This window comes from Schistocerca serialis, chromosome 3, assembly GCF_023864345.2.
Source record: "Schistocerca serialis cubense isolate TAMUIC-IGC-003099 chromosome 3, iqSchSeri2.2, whole genome shotgun sequence".
Classification (NCBI taxonomy): domain Eukaryota; kingdom Metazoa; phylum Arthropoda; class Insecta; order Orthoptera; family Acrididae; genus Schistocerca; species Schistocerca serialis.
Window position 1 is genome coordinate 671,875,023 of NC_064640.1, and position 20,780 is coordinate 671,895,802.

The following is a 20,780-nucleotide window of genomic DNA, read 5'->3' on the forward strand; positions in this document are numbered from 1 at the left end:
GCCCGACAATCGTGAATATGTTTAACTACAGGTCATGGTTGAATGTACGAAAAAATAAGAGACCCGGATATGACCGCAGATCTGAGTGTCAATTGAATATCACTTGCTGGCCTAGTGCGAGTGCGCGTGTTTAGCTTTCGTCGGTGGCAGCAGCGGAGGCTGTCGGCACGAGCTGTGAACCTAAGAATCTATTCCAAATCTCTCTCGACTGTTAAGCCACAGTTTGATACATTACTAACACCGTCGGTGAAGCTGAGACTCCTAGCTGCTCCATAGCTAAGTTAAATTACATGGGATACGTTTTTTGGCTGATATAGCATGTACATCACTGTCCTCAAATCGCACGCAAGTGTTAACTGTAAGTGCTCGGTGCGATTCTCTGTACTAGGAGACTTTGCAGTTTAACTCCTTGCGAGTTTAGACGAGCCTGTGTACAAGTGTTCACATAATGACTCTCGCAATGGTCTCAGCTTGGCGCGAGTCGCCTTGCTTAAACACTCGACGATTTGCTTCAAGAGGAAGACCGAATTTCTCTGTCTGTATATGCCTGTATCAGAGGTAGTGGCCACGCATTTTCTTTCTTGGCAGTCAGGGCGTTCGAACTTGTTATAACTCCACGCATTACAGTTTTTGTAGCCTATCACAGGCGTCGTTTCTTTCTTAGGACAGAGTTTAACTTCCGCTACGTAGTACTGAGATAACAGGTTTTTCTTTCATTCGTGTTTTAACACAGGTAGCTAGAGTGAGTCACCAGTGTTTTCTGTTATGTTTCTCCGGTGTTTACTTGCCATCTCCAGCCGTGTTCCTGCAGAAAAGCTTTCCAAGGGGTCATCATCAAAAGCAGAGCCAAGTGCGGCTTTTGCCGATGGTCTGAGTAGTGGCTCCGACATTCCATTGTGTCCGCTAGAAGTACTGCGGTGTAGGTTTCGGCCTAACAATCGGATGACCGTTTCCGTCATAAAATTCTCCTTCCCTCAGAACTGCGTCTCGTAGCTCTGGTCTGGGAAATCACTTGCGTGCAGTTACTAGCGTGTGTGTTAGTGGTTTATATTCACAAAATGCTGGCTTGGTTGTTTATTCACTTTGTCTATAATTAATTCGTAGATTTTCACGTAACTATGTCGTGTGACGTAATGATTTAACCGGAATTGTTTCAGAAATTCGATGTAAGGTGTATTATTTGTTCGACACCTTACATATCACCACCGTTCCGCGATAATTTTTGTACTGAAGTTAGACAATATTTGAGGCATTTCTAAATCAGTCAAAAATTATACTTTTTCTCAAGCATTGAATATTGGTGAGCCACTTGGTTTAGTCCTTATTGTACTTAGTTCTGTTGGTTGGTATACTTTAATTTTTAAAATGATTAACTTGGTTAATGATTTCATTGTCTCCCTTAAGTGAAGAGTATAATTTTATTTTAATACTGATATCAATTTGATCTTATTTGCTTAAATGTGTTATGTGTATTTTAGATTTTATTTAGAAGATGGGGAGCCACTCACGTCTGTCTTTTGATGTGTGTTCTCAACCAATTACAGTTTAAATCAGCTAAAAAAATTAAATGACTTTATATCTAATCCAAAAATGCAGTCTTTACGTTCTGCTGTTTGTTTTACAAGAATTATGATTATAGCTCTAATATAAGTACCAAACAATTCGTTAGAAAATCCTACTCATTTTCAAAATTTTGAAACTTACTAATAATTATTTATGCAAAATTAAAAAATATAGTCACAAACACTGTTCATACATACATATTATTCTTTAAAAAATATTATTCTAACAGATAATGTGGTATTTAAGAAATGTTGCTATGATAATTATGCATGAATACAGTTTTGAAATATTACACTTATCGACAGTAAATTAACTTTACAAAAATATTACCTTTAAGACACAATATACATGAACAGGTTTTATTTTTAACATATTGTAATTAACCTTACAGGTACATAAAACATTTCTTTACAATAAAGCTTCTCCTGCATTACTCATGAAACAGATTATGGAAAGACTTTTATTCAGTTCTTATTGAGACACGTACACGTGTTGTATAGAGAGACGTAAATTTTATCAGTACGTCTTAGTCTTATGTTAATTGTGTGCTTTTTGCAGCTTTTTCACTGTCTGACACTGATCTTTACCTAATTTCGACCACTATTTTTACACGATGTCTACGAATGTTCTTGCGTGAGGGTGGCGATGAATGACTTTGCAGGGTTCAAATGGTTCAAATGGCTCTGAGCACTATGGGACTGAACATCTGAGGTCATCAGTCTCCTAGAACTTAGAACTACTTAAACCTAACTAACCTAAGGACATCACACACACCCATGCCCGAGACAGGATTTGAGCCTGCGACCGTAGCAGTCGCGCGTTTCCAGAGTGAAGCGCCTAGAACCACTCGGCAACACCGGCCGGCCGACTTTGCATGATGCTAAAGGACTTGTACGAGATGAATGAGCGGGCATCGTCGCTCTTCGTCGAATTTTTAAACAGGATATTGCCGTAGTTTGGTGTGGCCCTCATAATAATGTGAACATTTTAGTGCAGAGTCTCGTGGAGTACTGGCTATTAAAAACGTGTATTTTTGTTCTCAAGACATTGCTGAAGGTATTTACATTTTTGGAGCACTTCGCAGACAACCAGTTTACAATACGATGGGTATTTGGAAAAGTGTATCTTGAAATATTATCGCCCATATCTCTTCAACATCGGTCTTGGGACTTTTCATCTTCTGTTCTTCCACACATTTTCCTATCTTCACAATTGAACCTTGTCTCTTCTCTGAACAGGATATAGGAAATTATTGACGTCCGCAGCTCGTGGTCGTGCGGTAGCGTTCTCGCTTCCCACGCCCGGGTTCCCGGGTTCGATTCCCGGCGGGGTCAGGGATTTTCTCTGCCTCGTGATGACTGGGTGTTGTGTGATGTCCTTAGGTTAGTTAGGTTTAAGTAGTTCTAAGTTCTAGGGGACTGATGACCATAGATGTTAAGTCCTATAGTGCTCAGAGACATTTTTTTGAAATTGTTGACTACTAGTTGCTTTGAAGTTTCACATTCATTATTGTTTCAATCGTTGATTAGGGCGTGTATTTCATCAATGACTTACTGATTCTCCTCCAGCTCTGTAGTTCAATATAATATCGCAGACTGTTGGCGACTGCAACTCTACACGTAATTTTTTTTTATTGCGAAAGTGTGCCTCAGCCAAGCTGGGATTTCGGTGAGGCGTTTTGTTTTTACTTCGGGCACTGGCTACTGTTTCGTTTTCTGTGGCCCGTAGCTCCCTGCAGTCCTTCCGACATGAGTATCTGTCGAATGCGAATTTTCGCAAGGCCTTGAGTCAACGTCGATCTTCTGCTGCTCATCCACCCTCCCTGTACTTTACCACGGCAAGGTTGCTCCCATAGTTAGGTACAAGGGTTGCCTTGGTTACGAATCTCCATCGTTCTTGTGCCCTCGGCAGCGCCTCCGCGTAGTAGAAAATCGTTGATCTCGTCCATTCACATCCCATATACATTTTCAGTTGTCATCCCCCGCAAAGTCGTGGGCAGTTGACGATTGTTCTTGCTGGAGGTTTGAGTATAAGTATCTCTTCTTATGTTCTACCTTAAGCTTAATGCCTAATTTACGCCTCTTACGAAATTCTTTACATGGTTTGGCGTCCTATCTCCGTGTTACAATTCTAGTTTCTCTGTCAGGTTCCAATTTGTTCCTGATATCTTAGGCTAATAAGACTCGCTGTGCTCATTATGTGTGGTGTCGTTCAGTAGCATGTTAGTATGTCATGTTAATACATCATGATTTATCGGTTTCACCTTTGCAAACTCTACATATAGTGTTAGTTGCTACGTATTAAACTTTAAGGTAATTCTCGTTTTTCCTCCTCTTTCTCTTCTTTTCTTCAGACTCTTGGTCGCGTTGTGTCTGAAACATACTTGACGGCTTATTTGATATTATTTACTGATGTCTATACGTGATTATTCACTATAACTTTTAATATGGCTTACGTGATGAAGTACTTAACTTTATTCTGCCATTGGATTCATTAGCTCTACGGCGTTTCTGTGAGCAATTCTAGTTATTAATGCAGGCCATTTGTATGCCTCTTCTTTTTGTGTTTACTGGAAAGATGGTGAGCTTTCACAGAGACCTTCTGCCCTACAGTGAATGTCCATTTCACTGCTGTCTTATCCCCTATTTCTTTTCTTTTCATGGCTGCCCTTTTAATGTTTGTTAATGCTGTGGCTATAATGCATTTGTGTTGCCTGCCCGGTACTGTGGGAAATCTTATTGTTTCTTTGGTTTTATTAGGGGCGTAATATTTTTAAGCACTGTGATGGGTGGAAGTAGATTACTGCTGTGTGGGATTGGGTTTGTAAAGTCTTAAAAATCTCTCAGGTGTACATAACAAGTATTATGTTTTTTGCTGGCATACAATCGACATAAAGTAGTTACGTGATTCATTGACCCTTCCTCTGAATTTTCACTGGGTTTATATTTCGATATAAATATAGGTTTAAGTTTTTACTGTTTCAACGTGTCCTGTCCACTTACGATCCGTTATCTGAAAAGATTCGTCCACCCGACCAACTTCTTTGAGAAAATCCTGTTCGATTACTTTGGTTGTTGTAAGCTCTGTTGCCCGCTTCAAAGGCGTTAAAGTGACATATTTTGAAGTTAATTCTTGCATCACAAAGACGAAAGTGTAGCCCTTCTTTGTGCGTGGGAGAGGTCCCATTAAATCTGTTGCTGTTATGTGTTTTAATCTGTCTGGGATTATTGAAAACGTAGATGGTTTGGTCTGAAACTTGACGTCTTTTGCTCTCATGCATTTTTTGCACTTAAATAAAACTTTTCTTATTTGCCTTTCCGTATCAGTGACTTGTTTTTTTTAGTTTTAGGAAGCATTTTTCGGTCCAAAGTGGCCATTACTTAAACGTGTGTACCATATGTATTTGTTAACTATTTCAACCGGGATGCAAGCTATCCATTCGTTGGTGGCAACATTTCGTCTGTAAAATAAGACATCATTTTTCAGGAGATAATTTTGTCTGATTTCTAGGAAATCCCTGCTTTTCCATTTTTGTTTCATCCTGAGTATATCCGAATCTTAGCCCTGTTCTTTATCTATGTTTCGCAACGCAGTAGTTTTTGAAGGGTAAGTTTTTCATGTAATACATTGTGAACTGATCTTTCTCTGCTTCTAAACCTATGCTCTTAGATGCTCCATGAGGACATCGTGATAGGGCGTCTGCTATTATACTGTCTGGTCCTGCAATGTGTGTGATTGTGAAATCAAACTCTTGTAAAGTTAGCTAGCGTCCTTCTAGCTAGCCTTCCATGAGGCGGATAATAGGAACTCTAAAGCTTTTTTGTCTGTGAATACTTTTGTTTTTCTTCCGACCAGGAAATATCTAAAACGTTGGAACCCCCATACAACGGCCAATGCTTCCAACTATGTAACTGAATAGCTTTTCTCACTTTTTATGAGTACTCAACTGGCAAATGCGATTGGTTTGTAATTCATCTGCCCTTCCTGTTCGTTTTCCTGGTACAAAACCACTCCCAACCCTGTCTTCGCATTGTCCGTGGCCATAAAAAAATTTTGTGTCAATTCGGGGTGAAATAGTATAGGTGATGCTGTTAATTCAGCTTTCAATTTTGAACATTCTTCATTAGCTTGCTGATCCCATACCCATGACGTATTTTTTCAGGAAGTAAACATAGGTGCGGCGTTGCGAGAGTGTCAATACACATGAATTTTTTGTAGAAGCTGATTAATCCTAAAAATCCCCTCAGAGTCATTTTATTATATGGGGTGCTAGAGTCTTTAATTGCTGTTAATTAGGTAGGATCTGGCATCGTCCCCTTTCTGATATTATATACCCTATGAATCTGACTTTTCGCATTTCAAATTAGGACTTCGTTATGTTGACTGTTACACCATGATCCTTTATGGTCTACTAAAACTGGCTTGGCGTGTTGTGCTGCTCCCGTAAGGGTTCGGCTATAATGATATCATCAACAGAACACGTTATTTTCTGTAAGATTTCAGGACTCAGTGTGGTGTTAAACCACCTAATGACTGCCGCTGATATATTCAGGCCAAATGGTAATCGTTTAAATTGGTAACACCTGCCAAAAACAAGGAATGCTGTATATTTTCTACATTCAGGTGCCAGTTGAATCTACCAGAAGTTAGAACGTATCTCAATGGATCAGAACACGTTTACACCATGGAATTTTGAATTAGCTCTTCTAACTTTTCAGGTCGACGTGTCTCTGTGATAATGATGGTGTTTATCTGTCGGGAATCAAGCACTAACCGAATAATACCACCTTCTTTATTCACAATATGGAGAGGACTATTATATGATGAGGAGGCTGGTTCAAAGATGTTATCGTCTAACATTTCGGATCTCTCCCTGAATACTTCTGTATTTCTGTAACTTAGTGGTATTGTACAAGATGGTACTCTAAATGGTTTGTGTCCCCTAACTTCAGGTTTCTGTTGGGAGTGTTTAATGCTGAATGGCTTGCGTAAAAGCACCTCTACCTCATCCCGAAAAATGTATTTAAATTCCCCTTTACTTTCATCCGGAATGTCTTTTACCTCTAGCAATTTCTCGTCGATTTATTTATGTACTTCTAACAGGTGTGCTCTATTGAGATGAGGTGATTCCCCTTTCGTGCATACCGTTCTGGTTCGTCATCATCCTTGCCTAACATAATTCTTAACTGGTTATTCATTACTGGTATTTCTTCTAATTTCAACATTTGCTCAGAGAGAAGCGTTATGTTCAAAAATATCACGCTACCCGTTCCCATGTCTATCACTGCTGGTCTTTCATTCAGAAAATCCTCAACCATTACCATGTCCAACGTTAATTTCAGTATGAAATTGGCTTAGATCTTTTGACCTTGTCACGAAAGAATTAACCTTATTTGTTTATTGACATCCGCAGCGTGATGTTTGATGGGACCCTTCACTTTAATCTTCTTCGTTTTCAAGATCAGCAATTCTTCATTATCATTGCATTGTTTGAGTAAGTTCTCCGAAATCGCGGTTAGCTCAATTCCGCTATGTATGATTACCTTAATTGGGATTTTTGTTACAATGGCCTTCACAGCTGGCTGAATCTCGACTAGCTTCCTTTGTTCTTCCTAATCTCCCTGCATAAAATCATCCTCTAATCATTTCTACCTGTGAATTCGAACCTTCCGTCGGATATGCCTTTTCCACTATCTCGCTCTCTTCTTCAATTTCTTCTCCACATATAGCTTCGTCTTCCCTCAGTTCAACTACATCTGCCTCTCCTTCCTACGTGGAAACTCCCAAATAATCGCGTCTAAATGCCCTTATTATATCTTTGTAACTTCCATAATTGTACATAGTGGGACCTGTGCCCAATTGTAATTTATTTTCAACTTCCGTCGACTGCGCATTATCCTCCTTGAGTTCGTTTTCCCTGGTCTCAGCCTCAAATAACTCTGCAATCCTAATTACTTCGTCCCTATTCTATTCTCCCATTGTGCCTGGCTGTGGTGGTTTGTTTTCTTCGTCGTTATCCTCCCAACTAATATCTCCCGAGCATGATGATGTTGTTTTCCTGCCTTCGTTTGATCCCTGCGATCCCATTTCCTCATTTGTTACCTGCTGTGACAAAATGTTGATTTCTCTCGACGGTACATTATCCTCTTGGAATCGTGTTTCCCTAGTTTCAGTATTAAATAAATCTACAGTGTTAACTACATTGTCTTTTAACGCAAGTTCCGTTATACTTGCTTCATTTTGTTCAGCAGTCCGTTTTTTTGGGATATCCTCCCAACTAATTCCTGTCCAACCTGATGTTTGCGATATCATGACATCTTTCGGTCCCAGTGGCTCTGTTCTTTCATCATAAGGTGTATATTTCTTTCATTATGTCGGTGCTGCTTGCTTGGATAGGTGCGCTGTCCTCATTGACTTGCGCTCTCTCTCGTCAATTCGAACGTTTATCGGGGTTTGGTGGCCTTATCTCCACGTCTTCTTTCGGTCCTTCCTGCCTTTATTCGACTTGTCGATACCGGTTTCGTTGCTGGAAATTTGTCGGCCTGTTCGTCCTCCTATACCCGTTGCGATTGCTGTTTTTTTTCTCTGTAGCAATCATTGCCATTCCTGAGTGGATAACCATTGCCATTTCTTGTGCAGTATCCATACCCATTTCGCTGTTGGAATCGCACGCGGTTCGTAGTAGCTGACATTCCTTCGTGCGGTCTAAGGCACATTTCGCGGTCTTTTATTCACGTTTTCACGCAGGTTTCGCTTTTTTCTTGCCTCATTTTCGGAGAATATGAATTATAGTTGTCACAAAATTCCTTTGAAGGCTCCGCGCCCTACCAATGACTGTTTGTATTTTAGTGGTGGCTTCATGGAACACAATTTAATCAATTGTCCGTCGCTGTATGGCACATCCAAACATTGATTTTCTTTGCCATTGCTTCGAAAAATTTTGCAGGACTCTTCTCTCCGGAATCCTTGAAGTATGGATTTTGTAGTAATTCATACTTCACCCCATTTTGAGCTTCACTTGACCAATAGCGGGAGAGAAGCTTATTTCTGAAATCTTCATATTATCAAGATGTAAGTGCTACGTTTTGCATCGTTTCTGCTACTGTTCCAGACGTATTGGCACGTATAAAGTCTAGTTTGTGTGATAATGTCCCATGTTCTGGTAGTTCTACTCTAAATTGATCTATGAAGGTTTGTGGATGCAGTGAGTTTTCTTCACAGAAATGCTGAAACTTCCATACATTGAGGAAATTATCGTTGTTGTACCCAGTCATGGTACCGTACGATATTCGAGAATCCTCACCGCTTCTCTTTCCGATCACTTCAAATTTCTGTTTTCCAAGTTGTGGTAAATCCATGGGATACTGCCCACTGTAACTTTTGCCTAGCCTTGCATGATAACGTTGTAATGGAACGCAGTGACTTTCTTCCCTCGGCTCTGCGCAAGTGGCAGTTTGCATTACGCTATATCCCTCGCGCCATTTCATTTCCCTGGCACGTATTGGGTCGGTGTCTTGCCAGGCTAATCTTGCCGCTTCCTGATGTTGTCCGAATAGTTCCGAAAATTATGCCTGAGGTACCCGATGTCTTCGTGATGCCGTCTGCTTTTCGTAAGTTTCGAAACGTGCCTGTGGCATCGCAAGTGTTTGGCTGTCGCGTAACTTCTTTTCCACTTGTGATTTGAATTGTATTTGGTGAAATCTTTTTTCATTCCTTGTAAATCTCGGAACATCTGGTGGCATTATTGACTCGAAGTTGTTACGGATTCGGAGCTTGTATGATCTTGATTGCTTCGCTCTTGTGTAGTTCGCAACAGTTCTTCTCTGAGTTTTTCGAATCGATTCTTCGTTTTGGCTTCTATTCTCACGATGCGAGTATCGAACTTCTTGAGAACCGCTTTCGAGATGCATTTTTGCAACACACTATCTGCAATTGTTTGTCGTGCTGTGCCCGCTGCTTGGCGTGTAATTGCATTAACCAGTTTCGATATCTTTACAATTTCACCGTGAGTATAATCACTTAATGTTTTTATTCATGTCTGTGTGTCGTAACGCATTGTTTGCATTTTCACTTCTATCTCGCCAATATCTGTTCTTAATGGTGTCTGACTTATTATTAAATTTTCGATCACATCTCGGTATTCTTTTGCCTCTTCCTCTATGTGACTTAACTGTTGTTTGATCACACGCAGTTGTTTGTGTTGTTTTATCTCTCTCTTTTGTATCGTTATGGTACGCGTTAACTGTGGGAGAATTTCCGACAAATTATTGTGTCATACTGCCTTTTCTTCCAACGCGCTTAGTCCTGCGTTTACATTCTCGTGTCTGTCCGCAACTGACTGCAGTGAACCATGCGGTGACTCGTTTCTACTTGTATTTCCTATACTCGGTTTGAGGGAGGTCTTATAACGTGTACTACGGTTTCTACGTTTCCAAGAAGATCCCTATCTTCATGCACCTCTGCATTATGTTGGTCGCCGCTTCTGGAGCCTTGTTGCTCGGTATTCACGTCCTGCCGGACCCTGTGATCTGTTTATCACGGCATTGTGTTGTCTGTTGTTCTGTCCTGATGTTCCCGTACGTTATCTTGTTGGATGTCAATCTCACTTCGGTCAGAGTCTGGATCTGTCATTGCTAATCTCTCTGATTCCCGTCTTTGCAATGCTCCCTACTTCTCATAATCATGCGATCATACGAAGTTAATCGTTTCATAAAATTATTAACTTCACTCTATCTCTACTGTCCCTTATTTCCTTGACACAATAACAAGACTATACGACCGTCACTTACATCCGGTACAGCATCAACTCACTAACACTGTGTCAGGGACCTGGGCGCTTGCAAAAAATCTTAAACCTAACAATAGTGTTAAAACTATACTATGGGGATATGGCGTACGTCTCTCAGTGCATTGCAGATCTCTGTTTTCCTACTGACTTGTCAGTAGCAACTAATATTTACCATTTGTTAATGGAACACAAAAACTTAATATGAAAAATTCTTTAAGAGTATTCTTACCTGGCCTACTAATTACACATGGTCATTAGAATGCATCAGTACGGACAGTGATGTAATCAGACCATGATTTCAGTGTCGATTTCACTACACTCCATGTACAGGAAACGTTATCACTAACAGAAATTAGTGTATGGGTTCAGGCATAACTATATGTTAGCAAAACAGGTTTATTTTTTTCTAAGTATGACTTCATTATATCATAATTATAATACGTACAAGATGGTAAAATATTCTAGGTTTCCTTAATAGTAAGTTGGTTAACTACCATGTCGGTGTCGATAAAATACAGACAAAATAAATACACCTGGTGCACAGAGACATGAGTTAAGCTAAAAATGCACATTTAAAGTAACCAATTAATGGTCAGGTGTCGGTAATGAGCAATCAGAAAGAAGTACACAATTAAAACAATTCAGGAACTCCAGGGTATAAATGGCTCTACAGTGCCTGATCAATTGTTTTCGTTAAATCGGATAACTCGTGCTTCTGCTTCAATTAAGCCCGACAATCGTGAATATGTTTAACAACAGGTCATGGCTGAATGCACGAAAAAATGGAACACACGGATATGACCGCAGTTCTGAGTGTCAATTGAATATCACTTGCTGGCCTAGTGCGAGTGCGCGTTTTTACCTTTCGTCGGCGGCTGCAGTGGCGGCTGTCGGCACGAGCTGTGAACCTGAGAATCTATTCTAACTCTCTTTAGACTGTTAAGCCCTAGTTTGATACATTTCCAACACCTTTCTAGGCAATCAGAGTGTTCTTACGTGTTATAACTCCACTCATTACAGCTTCTGTAGCCTGTCACAGGCGTCGTTTCCTTCTTAGGATAGAGTTTAACTTCCACTACGTGATACTGAGATAAACAGGTTTTTCTTTCATTCGAATTTTAAAACAGGTAGCTAGAGTGAGTCACCTTTTGAGCTGGGTTTCTCTGGATTTTTACCTGCCATCTCCAGCCATGCTCCTGTAGAAAGGCTTTCTGAAGCGTCACCATCAAAAGCAGGGACAAGGGCGGATTTTGCTGATGGCCTGCGTAGTGACTCCGGCGTCTGATTGTGTCCGCTAGATGTACTGCGGTATGGGTTTCGGCCTTACATTGGGATGTTCGTTGCCATCATAAAATTCTCCTTCATCAGAACCGTGTATCGTAGCTGTGGTCTGGGAAATTATTTGCATGCAATTACTATTGTGAGTGTTAGTGGTTTAATTCACAAAATCCTGGGTTATTTATTCGCTTTGCCTATCACTAATTCGTAGATTTTCACACAATTATGTCGTGTGACATGTTGATTTAACCAGAATTGTTTCAGGAATTCAATGTAAGGTGTGTTATTTGTTTGACACCGTACAAGGTAGTCAAATTAAATAAGACCATTCTGAGTGACTTTGATTAGGTAACGAGACACTAAAAGTATTAGATTATTTTTGATATTTTGACAGAAAAGTAAGTGATGACAGCCAAAGTAGAGAGCATATAAGATATAGACTGGCAAACGATAAGAAAACGAGTCTGAAGGCGAAAAATGTAATATGAAAGACAGATTTAAGTGTTAGAAATTCTTTTATCTGGAGTGTGATCCTGCATGGAAGTGAAATGTGGGTAATGAACACTTTAGACACGTATAGAATAGAATATTTTGCAGTGTGGTGATACAAAAAATTCTGAAGATTAGATGGGTAGATCATGTTACCAGTTATTATGTACTGAATAGAATTTGGGAAGAAAAAAATGTCTTGTTATAGAACTTCACTAAAAGAAGGGATCGATTGTTAGGACACATTCTGAGACATCAAGAGATCAGTGATTTAGTACTGGAGGGATGAGTAGCGTGAATAAATTGTGGAGGAAACCCAACAACTGAATCCAGTACGCAGATTAAAAAGGTCATAAGTTGTAATATTTATTTCGAGCTAAAGAGACTTGCGCAGGGTATGGTAACGTGCAGAGCTGCATCAGACCAGTCTTTAGACTGAAGATTACAGCAACAACATCATACTAAAGCCCTAATTAAAGCCCTAGATTTTGTACCGAAGGTTCGAATTACACACTCTATAAAATATGTTTTTCCGATGTGTATGTGGCGTCATCGCTCTCCTGTGTATGCAGTGCTTATGTCCCAAATTTTGATTGAACCTTGTTAATAAAGATATACTGATTTCTCATTTCGTACCTGGATTTCTTCCATACGTTTCCATTATTTACATAGGTTATATATTTATCATATATTTTCCATTTTCTATTTTCAATGTCAAATCTAATCTAATATTTGAGCTATTATTGTTTACGTTACCAGGCTTCTTTAGCATCCAACTGTGGTTCGATTCACCAATCAAGTATCTACAAAGTGCAAAATAACTGATTCGTGTTCATGTTCCATATGTTGACTCAGAAAAAAACTTCAGCCAACATATAATGCCAACTACCAATACCAACCTTTATTTATACATAAAAATGGACTGCATTCGAAAAGTGGTGCTGCATTCAGATATCTTAAATACAGCTATATCCATTTGTACTTTCTCAACATAGAATACAGTCGAACTACAGCTCTCATATTTTGGTACACTATCAAATGAAAAGTATCCAGACACACACAAAAACATACGTTTTTCATATTAGGTGCATTGTGCTGCCACCTGCGGCCGGGTACTCCGTATCAGTGATCTCTTTAGTCATTAGACATCGTGAGAGAGCAGAATGGGGCGTTCCGCGGAACTCACGGACTTCGAACGTGGTCAGGTTGTAACACCGAGCGAGGTGGCGCAGTGGTTAGACACTGGACTCGCATTCGGGAGGACGACGGTTCAATCCCGCTTCCGGCCATCCTGATTTAGGTTTTCCGTGATTTCCCTAAATCACTCCAGGCAAATGCCGGGATGGTTCCTCTGAAAGGGCACGGCCGACTTCCTTCCCCATCCTTCCCTAATCCGATGAGACCGATGACCACGCTGTCTGGTCTTCTCCCCCAAAACAACCAACCAATCAGTTTGTAACACTTACATCGATTAGAAGTAGGTTTATATTATGTAACTGTGTATCTGCAATATATGAAGTGTGTATTCTGTGTTCTTTAAACTCCTTGATCTATGGCAAGAACATTAGAGTTTTGTAGTGTATATACGAAAAAAGCAAAAGAATAGGTTGAAATGGTAAATTATTACAATATGAATTTTTTTTAAAAAAAGAAAAGGTTTGGTAAAAACTGGTTCATGCTTAGGGTACTTGTATCTGTAGCATGTAAGGGCAGTAGGGACGTCCCTCCGCAACGGAAGTGGGATGGCGCGATGTACACTGAACTAAAAAAACTAAACTCCTCCCGAATAGGCCATGAATGCCCAATGGAACCGACGGCCGCCGTGTCATCCTCAGCCCACAGGCGTCACTGGATGCGGATATGGAGAGGCATGTGGTCAGCTCACCGCTCTTCCAGCCGTACGTCAGTTCCCGAGACCGGAGCCGCAACTTCTCAATCAAGTAGCTCCTCAGTTTGCCTCACACGGGTTGAGTGCACCCCCCCTTGCCAACAGCGCTCGGCTGACCGGATGGGCACCCATCCAAATGCTAGACCAGCCAGACAGCACGTAACTTCGGTGATCTGACGGGAACCGGTGTTACCACTGCGCCAAGGCCGTCGGCCGCGATGTACTCTAGTGGCCACTAAAATTGCTACACCAAGAACAAATGCAGGTGATAAACGGGTATTCATTGGACAAATATATATACCAGAACTGACATGTGATTACATTTTCACGCAATTTGGGTGCATAGATCCTGAGAAATCAGTAACCACAACAACCACCTCTGGTCGTAATAGCGGCCTTCATACGCATGGGCCTTGAGTAAAACAGAGCTTGGATGGCGTGTACAGCTACAGCTGCCAATGCAGCTTCAACACGATACCACAGTTCACCAAGAGTAGTGACTGGCGTATTGTGACGAGCCAGATGCTCGGCCACCATTGACCAGACGTTTTCAATTGGTGAGATATCTGGAGAATGTGCTGGCCAGGGCAGCAATCGAACATTTTCTGTGTCCAGAAAGGCCCGTACAGGACCTGCAACATGCGGTCGTGCATTATCCTGCTGAAATGTAGGGTTTTGCAGGGATCGAATGAAGGGTAGAGCCACGGGTCGTAACACATCTGAAATGTAACGTCCACTGTTCAACGTGCCGTCAATGCGAACAAGAGGTGACCGAGACGTGTAACCAATGGCAAACCCATACCATCACGCCGGGTGATACGCCAGTATGGCGATGACGAATAAACGCTTCCAATGTGTGTTCACCGCGATGTCGCCAAACACGGGTGCAACCATCATGATGCTGTAAACAGAACCTGGATTCATCCGAAAAAATGACGTTTTGCCATTCGTGCACCCAGGTTCGTCGTTGAGTACACCATCGCAGGCGCTCCTGTCTATGATACAGCGTCAAGTGTAACCACAGCCATGGTCTCCAAGCTAATAGTCCACGCTGCTGCAAACGTTGTCGAACTGTTCGTGCAGATCGTTGTTGTGTTGCAAATGTCCCCATCTGCTGACTCAGGGATCGAGACGTCGCTACAGCCATGCGGATAAGATCCCTGTCATCTCGACTGCTAGTGATACGAGGCCGTTGGGATCCAGCATGGCGTTCCGTATTACCCTCCTGAACCCACCGATTCCATATTCTGCTAACAGTCATTAGATCTCGACCAACGCGAGCAGCAATGTCGCGATACGATAAACCGCAATGGCGATAGGCTACAACCCGACCTTTATCAAAGTCGGAAACGTGATGGTACGCATTTCTCTTCCTTACACGAGGCATCACAACAACGTTTCATCAGGCAACGCCGGTCAACTGGTGTTTGTGTATGAGAAATCTGTTGGGAACTTTCCTCATGTCAGCACGTTGTAGGGGTCCCCACCGGCGCCAGCTTTGTGTGTATGCTGTGAAAAGCTGATCACTTGCATATCACAGCATCTTTTTCCTATCGGTTAACTTCCGCGTCTGTAGCGCGTCATCTTCGTGGTGTAGCAATTTTAATGGCCAGTAGTGTACAAATGGCTCTGAGCACAATAGGACTTAACATCTATGGTCATCAGACCCTTAGACCTTAGAACTACGTAAACCTAACTAACCTAAGGTTAGCACACACATCCACGCCCGAGGCGGGATTCAAACCTGCGACCGTAGCGGTCGTGCGGTTCCAGACTGAAGCGGCGCACATCGGCCGTCCACAAGAATACACCATCACTCAATTTTACTTCATCTACCAGACAGTACTAAAAGGGGAGCGGAGATGCACGTACACAATTCCTCTCAAATGTGAAACTCAGTGTTGTTTTCAGTGGAAAGGACATTTCCACTGCACTTACAATTACGAAGCTATATCACGGACGGAAACGACGAGTGCGCTCGGTGTAAATATGATCGCCCCATGAGGAAGATCGCAGCAACGACTGCCAGAACACATCGGCCCAAAACGGAAAGTATCCGGATCCGTCTTACCTCGTTGTCTCGCATATTAACACTCTACGCGAGTCGCCGTAGGTGTAGGTCGAACCTCGATGGTGCCCGGTGCTTACCGACTAACAATAAAGTTACTGATTACTGATGTTAATTCTCCATGTCCTTCCAACGTAACATTTGGTGCCTCAGTTGTTATGAACTCCAAATTCGTCAGGAATAAATACTTTTATTACTGAGCATGCCAACACAATTAAACAGAGCAGTGCGTAGCATGTCCTACCAAGCCGTTGTAAAAACCTAAACGCACAGCCGGCCGAAGCGTGTCAAAACGAGCTCTGCCAGAATCGTCGTAAAAGATACACCGGTTACCGTGAACTGTGAAAAGCACTCGTTGACACAGAAATCGGTGTTCTCTCTGCCGGAGCGACTTTATTAAGGGGGTTCATGACATGCTCAGCTTGCTCGGAACTGACGTCAAAATTACGAATGACTTGATGGGACGATGGCAGTCAAACATTTTAGGGGTTCCATACTGATGTCGTGTATAGTTCATTTTGCATTATAACTTACGTGTTACGGCAGTATACCGCTTCAAGACAAAAATATATTGCACATTTGTCACACACGCTGATCAGCCAGAACATTATGACCACCAACGTGTTAACCGGTATGACCACCTTTAGCACGTATAACAGCGGCGACTTGTCATGGCTTGGAAGCAATGCGTCCTTTATAGGTCGCTGAAGGGTGTTGGCACCACATTTGCACACACAGGTCACATAATTCCCATAAATTCCGGGGAGGGGCCGGTGAACTTTGACACCACATCCCAGATGTGTTCGATCAGGTTCAGATCTGGCGTTCTGGGGCACCAGACGTCAACTGTAACTCACCACTGCATTTCTCGAACTACTTCAGACCACTGCATCACATTCCTGGCCTTGTGACATGGAACATTACCTGAAAAATCCCACTGTCGTTGGGAAACATTATCGTCATGAAGGCATGTACGTGGTCTACAACCAGTGTACGATACTCCTCCGCCGTAATGGTGCTTTGCACGAGCTCCACTGGACTCGTGAATGGCAACGGGAATATTACCCAGAACATAATGGAACCGCTGTCACGTTGTCTTCGTTCCGCAGTACAGGTGTCAAGTAGCTGTTCCCATGGAGGGCGAAGGATTCGCGCCCTCCCATCGGCGTGATGAGCATATCGGGATTTATCAAACCATGGAACGGTCTGACACTAAGCCAACTTCCAGTGCCGATAGTCACGTGCCCATTTCAGCCGTAGTTGCCGATATCGTGATGTTAACATTGGCACACGCATGGGTCGTAGGCTGCGGAGACCCATCGTTACTAGTTTTTGGTTCACTGTATGTTTAGATACACTTGTACTCTGCCCAGAATTAACGTGTGATGTTAGTTCCACCACAGTTCCCCCGCCTGTCCTGTTTTACCAGTCTGCCCAGCCTACGATGTCTGACACCTGCCATGAGGGCTGGCCGCCCAACCCCACGACGTCTAGACGTGGTTTCACCTTGGTTTCGCCACGTGTTGAAGACACCACAAAATTCCTCGAACACTCGACAAGTCATGCAATTTCCGAAATGTTCGTGCCGGGCCTCTGGGACATCACAATCTGCCATCGGTCAAACCCAGATCGCATGCCTTCCTCATTCTACACACGGACAGCACACTCATATTGATAGTAGCTCTGTGGTCATACCGCTCTGGCTGATCAGCGTATACGTCACACTAATTAAGAATTATTACAGTTAGGTATTAGTTTATGATGCGTTAGCTGTAAAAGCCTACACAATATTCCAGGATGAATGATGATTCAAATGGCTCTGAGCACTATGGGACTTAACATTTGAGGTCATCAGTCCGCTAGAACTTAGAACTACTTAAACCTAACTAACCTAAGGAAGGACATCACACACATCCATACCCGAGGCAGGGTTCGAACCTGTGACCGTAACGGTCGCTCGGTTCCAGACTGAAGTGCCTAGAACCGCTCGGCCACACCGGCCGCCCTTAGGTCGGCCGAGAGGAGTGTCGAAATGATCCGCGCAACTGCAAGTGCGGCGCAGTGGTTAACACAACTGCTTAGTAAGCAGGACATCCTAGATTGGAATCCCGGTCCGGCACATATTTTCTCTCGTCACCGTTGATTCCGCGTAAAATCATGATGCCGCTGACATCAATAGTTCATTTCCTCCCCGCCCCCCCCCCCTCCACCTTAAATTTATAGAGCTGACTTTGCAAATATCAGATCTGCCTTCATTCTACTTAATGTGAAAATACTGTCAATTCGTATCTGCCGCCCGGGATTAGCCGAGCGGTCTGGGGCGCTGCAGTCACGGACAGTGCGACTGGTCCCGGCGGAGGTTCGAGTCCTCCCTCGGGCATGGGTGTGTGTGTTTGTCCTTAGGATAATTTAGGTTAAGTAGTGTGTAAGCTTAGAGATTGATGACCCTAGCAGTTAAGTCCCATAAGATTTCACACACATTTGAACATTTTTGATTCGTATCTTTTCTGAAACATAAATAAAGATTGATTCTAACTGCAGGAATACGACATCTTATCTTCAATATTAGTGGGGAATATCTACATTTTCTGGCAACTGCTAACAAGTGTTCGTCTATTGTGTCGTAACTGTAGATAATTCGAGCACTGTAAAGTCAAAAGACCACGTGAAAATTTTGAGATTATGTCATCTTCGTTTACATTATTTGGAGGGAATTTTAATTTATGGATAGATACAGCATAATGAGAATAAAACGTAAGGCTCAGACCAATCTCACTCAATGCATACCAAAAGATCATCGAGGAGTCATCTTTTTCATGACCTTATTACGTATCAGCTGTGAGCATGATGGTCTGCATTTGGCAATGTTAGTGCTAAGGGACGGCCAGATGCCCTTCCTGTCCCCATTCCATCCCCATATGTGGTACGGTATTTCTCTACGTCTGTCTGCGTGTAGGGTTATACCATGTCAGAGTGAGAGAACGTTTTCGAAATGTTTGTAAATAGAGGAGACTAGGCGGGCCGTTAGTATCAGACCCGTATTCACGTAGGCAGATGTGGGAAACAGCCGAGTAACCATTTCCAGGCTGTCTGGCACTCAGACCCTTGTCGTTAACCGCCGGGCATATTAGATCTGGGGCCGGCGCGCCTCCAACCCGTGTGGCCGTCCTGGTGGGTGGGATCATATACACTAATTTCGGCGATGTTTGCTATTTGTCTGTCTGAGTCACTGTGTACTCAGTGATACAGAAGTATCGAGTAGTTAAGTTGTCCGGTTGTTTGCTGATTTCGATTTGTGATTACTTGATATTTCATGTGACTAGATACCACCACTTTGTTCGTTTGATGTGGTAGCAAAGACGATCAGTACCATACTTCGTAATAGTAAGCCACCGAAAATTTCACATTGTTTATCCTAGATGCTGTAAGCAGCATAATTAAAGCTATAAAACAACCGAAACACGTTAATTTGTATAGCTGTGTTGTTAGGTTTACGTTAGTGATACAGGAGAAACGCTTCTACACACAAACTTTCATATCTCTACTGTTTGCTGTAACAGAGGTACACTGGACTGTATGTTACGTTTTGGCCGATTTTCACAAAACCTAAAATGACTCAAATGACAACAGGAAAAATACTTAAACAATGATGGAAGGATACATGCAATGAAACAGCCAATAAATGTACGAAACGGTCTCTGCCACAAATTTTGAAATGCTTCATGTATTACATGTATGTATTTAAAGAGTTTACTGTTCGGTGACAGAGCGACGTGAACTACATTTCTGTCTCACTACACATGGTGAAGAAAAAGTGTCGCACTTGGAGGTCCACATGCGATTCCTCATCAAGATTCAAGAAAAAAGTTTGTCTAGCATAATCACATCGGTAGGATTTTGAAAGCAAATGTACGAAAACGAGGAGCTGCCAACACTCTCACATCGTGCAGCGCATCGGAATGTACAGAGGATCGTGGATCACCCCGCTCTACCGTACTGGCATTCTGAGCTCAGTGAATATACTGTTTGGACTTTAACATGGACCTATGTTCCAAATCCTAGTTAGCTTCCTTTTCTATTTTTTTGGACCTCCGTTCCCTAGTTCTCGTTACTTGTAAGCAGGTCATCATTTAGTTACTTGATGATACCTTGTCACATGATGGTGGGATCCAACAAACTACATGCATTTGCCTACTAACTGCGCAGTGCGCAACCATAACTGGTCCTGTCAAGTTCATTTGGGCGGCTTTCCGATGGAGTATACAAATGATAAATACGTCGATATGCTTATGGTGCTGGGTGAATCCGATAACCAAGCTGTAGCTGCTGCTGCTCTTGCGTGTGCGACAGGGTATCACCAAAGGCGCCATCTACAACGGTACCTAACACTTACTGCTGAGTAGTTGGTCTCTCAAACAGCAGTCCACATGAGCAAACCAGTTATGTCTGTACTTGCGGTTTCTCACACTTTAGGTACTTGGGCTATGCCTGGCTCTATTTAAAAAGAAAGTCGTAGGGTCGAGCCGCGCACGTCTGCTTTCATGCTCTGCAGCTAACTGTGATGCTGCAGTCAAATAGTCTGTGCACTGGATAGAGCTTCGAGTTAACTGAATACGCAGAAAAGAAAAATAAAAGTTAAATGAATAATTGAATAACAAGGGTTCAATTCCAACGTCGGCAATTGATGTAGACGACAGAGAATTATG